General features: G+C 46.5%; 1 protein-coding gene across 3 annotated transcripts in view; it reads left to right on the top strand.

Moving 5' to 3' along the window:
• The window catches only part of NUMA1 (nuclear mitotic apparatus protein 1), a 57786-nt gene that overhangs the window by 9320 nt on the left and 41112 nt on the right, over nucleotides 1–7354 (top strand). The window contains exon 1 of one of the 3 annotated variants that reach the window (XM_045293161.1): nucleotides 6977–7049. The exons of the other annotated variants lie outside the window; for them this stretch is intronic. The gene's annotated coding sequence lies outside the window, so the exon portion shown is untranslated. Of the gene's footprint in view, nucleotides 1–6976; nucleotides 7050–7354 lie in introns of those variants that run through there. 3 annotated transcript variants of the gene reach the window in all.

Genomic DNA, 7354 nt, shown 5'->3' on the forward strand with positions numbered 1-7354 from the left:
ACCAGGTCTCCTACACCCTCCTCGCCACCGATTTTGGATCACTTGTTGTTCCCTTGTCCTTGGGTTTGTTAACACCACTTCCTTTTGACTGCTGCTTTCATGACCGTTGATTGTAGAGCCAAGTTAAATGAAACTGGACAACTTCAATCTTTTCTTCATTGATCATGATGTTATGTACTGGTCAGTAGTGAGGATTTGGGTTTTCATATATTCAAATCTATACCGAAGATGTAGTCTTTGGTCTTCATCAGGCTGTTAACAAACCTTCCTCCAATTCTGATGCCTCATTCTTCTTCAGATAGTCCAGCTTCTTGGATTACTTACCTCAACATACAGATTGATAAGTATGGTGAAAGGCTGCAACCTGACGCACACCTTTCCTAATTTCATACTACTCAAGTGTCCCCTTGTTCTGTTTGAATTGGTGCTACTTTTTCTATGTACACATTTCTCATGAGCACTAGAGAAACAAATTAACAGACACCCATTTGTATAAGAAAGAGCTTTATAGACAAGAGCAATTGAATATTGAGAAAACATCCCAGTCCAGTTCAGATCAAATCCATAAGTCCTATATTAGCCCATATGTCTGATAACAATCTATAAATTCCTCTAAAGATTCACAAAACACATGCAATGACGCCGAATGCAGGAAGATCTCAGGCCAGTGGGTGGAAAGTCTTGTGGATCCAGCAGTGGTATAAGCATCTCAGCGCTGGCAAGGGGTCTCCACCGTGGCTTCCTCCAGCTCAGGGCACTAGCGTAGCTCCATGTGTCTTGTCAACTGCAATGTCTCCCAGAGAATGAGTGAGTGTCCTGCCCACAAGCGAGCTATTTATCTCCTTAGTGCCTCCAAATGAGGTCATCAAGCTGTGACTTAAAGATTGACAGGCTAAACTCCACCCCATTCACTCTTAATTCTCTCAACAGAATATGTAACTACAGATTATGTAACTACCACAAGCACGATTAAGTGTTCTGGGATTCTCATTTTTTGCAGTTATTCATAGTTTGTTACGACTGTGCCTTGCATAGTCAGTAAAATTCAAGTAAGAACCTTTCAGCCAACCTCCATGGGATTTAGTGTAATGATACCCTCCCTCCACGTCATGGTGATCTTGGTTAAAAGTCTGCTGGAAGGAACTCCGGTTTTGGAACCTGAAGATTAGCTTTGTTCTGGGCCTGTTGCTCTTCAGCTGTGTGGCCTTAGGCAAAGTATTGGACCTTTCTGAATTGAATTCTACTTTGGTAAAGTAAAGCAGCAATAGTTACAGAGTTGTGTCAGTGGAACATCTTGGTTAGAAGTCCAGCCCTTACCACTGTTTGGTTTGGAAGGCATCTGGTGTTGTAGAAGGAGGAGTGGAACCAAAAGACGGAGGGTCTCAGTGCTGGGAATGAGGTGGAGATATGGAAGCTAAGATCATGCTGAGGGGGCAGGTATGTACAGCCCTTTGGGTTCCTCTTCTCTAAGCTTACGTTCTCCTGAAACCTCAAGTTTAATGTCTCATTCCAGCATATCTTGCTGAAGGCATACAGATAAGTTGTAAAATGTATGCCATGGGCTGTCACGTGGTTGAACTAGATGGCTATTAAGACTGCTGTCCACTTTGAGGTTCTGTGATTTGTTGACCAAGTATGTTGTGTGTGCTGTTGAATCACTTGACTCATGGAGACCCCGTCGGGCAGTGGTTTGGTTAATCGCCTGACTGCCAACCAAACGCTCTGCCTTCCAGTCCGCACTGGCTCAGTGACTGATAGGACAGGGTAGAACTGCTTTTGTGGGTTTCTGAGACTGGAACCTCAGAATGGCCGTCCTCGTGCCCTTCCCCTTCAGTGGTTTACAACCAAAGAGTTTGCCGCTTTTCTTTTTTACCCCCAGCATTTTTATTGGCATATAATTCACATATCATACAATTCACTAGTTCAGTCACATCAAGAAGAGCTGTGCAATTGGGACTGTAAATCCTTTACAGGAGAAGAAAGCCTCGTTTTTCAACCTCGGAGCAGTTAGTGGTTTCAAAACTGCTGACTTCGTGGTTAGCGGCCCGATACATAGGTGCTGCTAACTAGAAAGGTGAAAACCCATTGGTCTTAACCGAGAGGTTCAAACTCCCAGGTCTGAGGGAGGACGAGGTGGCAGATCACAGCCTTGAAAACCCTCGGGGGCAGCTGCTGGGAGTGGGAACTGATGTGACGGCAGAGCTTTCATGATGGAGTCGAACTGCCCCGTCAGATTTTATAGCTGTAAGGCAGTGGTTCTCAACCTTCCTAATGCCGTTGCTACTTCATCACTGTCATTTTGCTGCTGTTATCAATCACGCGACCCCTGTGAAAGGGTCGTTTGATCCCCAAAGGGGTCGCGACACACAGGTTGAGAACGGCTGCTTGTAATGGCTCATGCCCACGTTGAGGCTGGTGTAGGAGTGGACAGTTTCCCTTTGTTGTACACAGGGACGTTATGAGGTGGACCCAACCCCATAGCTGCTAGCAACAGCAACTGTCTTTCCAGGAGCAGAGCACCGGCCGGCTGCTCCAGCTGGGGGTCTGAAGAGCTAACCTTCCGGTGGCAGCCGAACCATTGTTCCTCCTGTTTTTCTGAACAGATCAACTCGATTCTGATTCGCAGTGGCCTTTGTGACAGAGGACACAGTCCCGTGGGGCTCTCTGGGTGATCGTCTTCACGGGAGCAGAGTGCCAGGAGTTTCTCCTTCAGAGTGGCTGAGGGGTCAAATGGCTGACGTTTGGTTGACACCCAAATGCAATCTCCACATCCCAGGGCTCCTTTTGACCAGGTCTAGAAAGCTCCATTTCTTGAAGTTGCATAGACAGGTGTTATAAAATTACACTTTCTCTGTGGCCTTTATTTGCAAAAAACTGCCTTGTAGCACTCTAGTATAGCTCCAGTTGCTTCTGCAAAGTCGTACCTCATGCCAAGTTGGTACTGCCAGTTCCTGTGGGCCGTCTACTACATCAGCAGTACGGAAGCCCATGTGCCTCACTTTGAGAATGGAATTCAGGTATACAAACACAACACCTGCTTGTTGGGAATTTACTATTTACTGTATTTGGAAAGGAAGTCCTGGGGAAAGAATCAGAGGAAATTTTTTGGAGGTGGTTAAGAAAAAAACCCAAGCCAATCTCACCACTATCCAGTTGATGCCAACTTGTGACAGCCCTACAGAACAGGGCAGAATGACCCCTGTGGCTTTCTGAGAACGTCACTCTTGCAGGAATAGAATGGACAGCCTCTTCTTTCTTCCTGGGAGTAGCTGGTGGTTTCGAACTGTCGACCTTGCTTGCTTAGCAGCTCAACACATTACCACTATACCACCACCGGGGCTCCTGCCTGATGCCAAAGGTACCCTTAAATGTGATCTGATCCAATTCACTTTTTTTGGTGGGACCCAAGCTAGGGGAAGTGACTTGCCTCAAACCCATAGTTATCCAGGGCTATCAACACCCAGTCTAGTGTGTTTTCCTACCACTAATAAGGTGTCTCAAACCAGTAAAACAATTCCTCCTTGCTTCCATTTCTTTTGCTTTCTTTCTCATCATCAGGTCTGTGTTTGTGAACAAACATTGTGCTGGATGTGTTGCCTATAGGGATGGAGCCCTGTACTCCTCTGTGACATCGAAACAGGGTGAACAGGTTCTTCGGTGTTTGTAGAAAAGTCCTCTTGAGGGAGAATGGAGCAGGCCTGCTTGGATGTTATAATGAGCCCTCTCTGGGCTTTGATTTGGCCTCTGTACTTCTCCCCAGGAAGCCTCCACTCACCAACACTGCCTCATTAATTAGTCACTACCCTCTGGAGAGGGAGAATGAGGGGACGGTAAAGAAGTTCCAAGTCAGACCTCTGAAGCAGCAGTCCTACTACCCTCTAGCCAGTGTGATTTCCTCCCCAGCCTCCTCTCTCCATGGCTTGGCACCCTGAGAGGAGCTCTCGCTCCAAGTCCCACCCAGTAGAAGATTTCTCTGTTCTCTGAAGCTGGCTGCTTCAGCGGAGTGTTCGTCCTTTTAACATATGTAAAGCTTTTGTTACATTCAGAAAATTCTTTTAGGGACGACTTTTAAAATTAGAACGATTTGATTCTGTTATAATTAAACTTTTATTTTTGAGTAGGTAGAAATATGAGGCTATCATTTATGTCCTCTCTTTTATGTATTAATTCAATGCTAATTTAAGAGCTATAGAGAATAATTTAGAGACCAGATAGACAACTCATTCATTACTAATGTGACTGGATCATTTAATTCCTGTCTTAGATTCCTCATTTTTAAAAGAGAAATAAAAACCCACTCTACAGATTCTCCTTTGGATTATAGATCTACTGTGGGGATGGGCTCTGGAGATGGATCCAACTGGGTACAAATTTTATCTTCAGCATTTACTAGCAATAGGGCCATAGGCAAGTGATATATAATCTTTGTACTTCTGGTTTCCCTTAATGTGATACGGGGATAATCATAGTATTTATCTCATTGGGTTATTGTAATGATTAAACAAAGAGAGTATGGGGAGTGTTTGCCATAGTGCCAGGCACATAATAAGTGCACAGTAAATGTTAGTTATTACAGCGGTAACAACCACAATGATGGTTTCTACATATTAAGCCAGGATATCGTGTGGCAGAGAAAAGACTAAAAGGTATTTTAATAGGACAGGGGCCCCATAAGAGAATATTTCTTGCCAACTTCTCTGGTGAGCAGGCATGTGAGGACTATGGGGGCTGAGGAGGGCCTTCATTGGGCCTGGCTTAAGGCTTCCTACAGCAGGTTTCCCTTCCAGGCCAATCAGCTGAGCAGGAAGTTCAGAAGGACATCCGAGGACAGTGAGATGGACGGAGGCTTGGGTAAAGGTGTACATGACTCTGGAAGGTTAAGACTGGGACCAGGTCATGAAGGGTCTTGATTGCTGGGCCAATTAATTAGTATTAGAACCATCTCACTCCTAGGCACAATCCCTGGGGAATTGCTTTCACCATTTTTTTTAACTTAAACTTAAAAAATAAAATAAAATAAGGCAAAATATATTAAAAATCATAACGCACTGCTATTGAGTTGATGCCAACTCATAGTGACCTGATAGAACAGGATAGAACTGCCCCTGTGGGTTTCTGAGACTGTATAACTCTTGACGGAAATGGAAAAACCTGTTCTCCTGAGCAGCAGTCAATTCTCAGTAACTCTATAGGATAGGGTAGAACTAACTGCCTGTGCGAGTTTGAGACTGACTCTTTTTCTTTCTCTTTCTTTCTTTCTTTTTGAACAAATTTCAATCATTTCCATTTGAAAACAGGGATTAAATTTGTGGTCTCTCCCAAAAGAGACTGTAGCTCTCTTTTTTTTTTAATAGTCTTTTTTTTTTAAGATCATTTCCTTTTTTTTGTTTGTTTTCAATTTCTTCTTTTTTTAATGGTTTTATTAGGGTCTCATACAACTCATGACAATCCATACATACATCAATTGTGTAAAGCACATTTGTACATTAATTGCCCTCATCATTCTCAAAAATTTGCTCTCCACCTAAGCCCTTCCCCGTTCCCCCCTCCTTCATGAGCCCTTGACAAATTTATAAACTATTATTTTGTCATCCTTATTATAGTCTTATAAAGTAAGTATCTTTATCCATTTTTATTAACATGGATCCTGAGGCTCAGAGATCATGTGCGGGGAGGAGGGGTTTTCACAAAGTTAGCAACAAACAGTACAAAATTCTGCAACATTCTTGCTGTGGAATCTGGATCAAAATGTTTAGCCTCTGTGGCTCAGTTTTCTTATCTGTGAAGGGAGGTGATAGAGTACCTATCTCATTAACAAAGCGTTTCTGACAGATGAGCTAATACACAATAGGTCAGTGGAATGATGCCTGGCACGCTGTATGCAGTGAGGGAATAAGCTTTAGCTGCTACTGAAGAATTCTGCTTGCCCCACACCCAGTCCCCACCTAACTGAACTCTGGCCTCGCCATCACTTAGCACTTTCCTAACATTTGCTATACCTCTCTCTGCTTCTAATCAGTTATTGCAGTCTCTTCATTCTGCCTGCACAATGACTCTGCATTCCTCTTCCATCCCAGTCTTTCTTGTCCCACCCTCCATATCATCCTGATTACCTTCTCCTGCTGTGGCAGCCTCCCCACTCACCTCCCTGCTGGCTGGTCTCATTCATTGATATACCAGTTAATCATCTTTAAGGACAGTTCTCATCACACTGCATCTGTGTTGAAAACCCAACCAAATAACCTTTCAAACCTGTAGTTGATTCCTTGGTCTGACGTTCAAGGCCCTCTAGCCTGTTCTCCTGCTCCCACATCTCCCCTCTGTAGTCCCTTCTCGCTCATTCATCTCTCCGAGTCCACACCAGGGAGAATTCTAGACTACGTATGTCAAGATCTATATTAAATGTCTTTTTAAGTCTTTCTCTCCCCTTCCAGGTTAGTTACAATTTTTCTTTTTTCCTTTTCTTTGTGCATTTGGCACATACTGTCTTAAAATAGAATGTTTGTTACATTTCGTTACTATGATAAGCTACCTCAGTGTAAAAGCAGTATCTAATTCATCCTGGCCTGCTCTTTCTAGGGTCCTGTTGCAGGTGTTCAATAAATGTCCCAGGGGTGAGTGAAGGTCAGATGAGGGGGGTTAACTGCCCGGTGAGGGTCCCTGCTCACTGGTGGCAACGCCGTGGTTTTGCCTGCTAAGAGGCAGACATCTTTCCCTTGCTGTTGTGTAGGCGAGGCAGGCCTGCACTTTGGCCGATGGTCCCTGTGCCTGTGTCTGTGAAGGGGCTCCGGCCAGTGCCTGCTGCCCGCACGCTAGGTCGCTGCCTTGGCCCCTCCGCCCCTCCCCACCGACGCTCAGCGGAACGGGATTAGGTTCTGGCAGCGCAGCTGGGATTTGGGCGGCCATTCTCCAGTCGACAATAGCACGCAGCCACCCGGACAGGACGGCGCAGGCCCGCACTCGAGGGCCCGAATCTCCTGGGCCTCTCGTTCGGGTGGCCGAGGGGGGGCAGCAGGCCGGCACTGCGCCCTGGCCCTGCCACGCAGAAGGTACGGCCGGAGAGACTCCCTCGGGGACGGGGCGTGGGGTGCCTGTGGGCCGGGGAAGGAGGTGGGGCGCGCCCCGGAGCCCGCGCCCCTGCCCCCAGGGCTGCCCCCGCCCGGCCGGCGTGCTGCGCAGGGCGCCGGGAGATGGACCGGCTGTCACTGCTGCCGGAAGGCCTGGGTGGGAGAGAGCCGGGGGGAGTGTCCGCGCGATCGCAACAGGGTGGCGGTGGGTGTGTAGACCACAGTTTGTCCGGCTCTGGCCGCGTTGCCGTGGGTAAATGTGTCTGCAGGGGAGGGGAGGGGGAGGG

This window comes from Echinops telfairi, unplaced genomic scaffold, assembly GCF_000313985.2.
Source record: "Echinops telfairi isolate 266 unplaced genomic scaffold, ASM31398v2 ScPeMD7_1713;HRSCAF=2227, whole genome shotgun sequence".
NCBI lineage: Eukaryota > Metazoa > Chordata > Mammalia > Afrosoricida > Tenrecidae > Echinops > Echinops telfairi.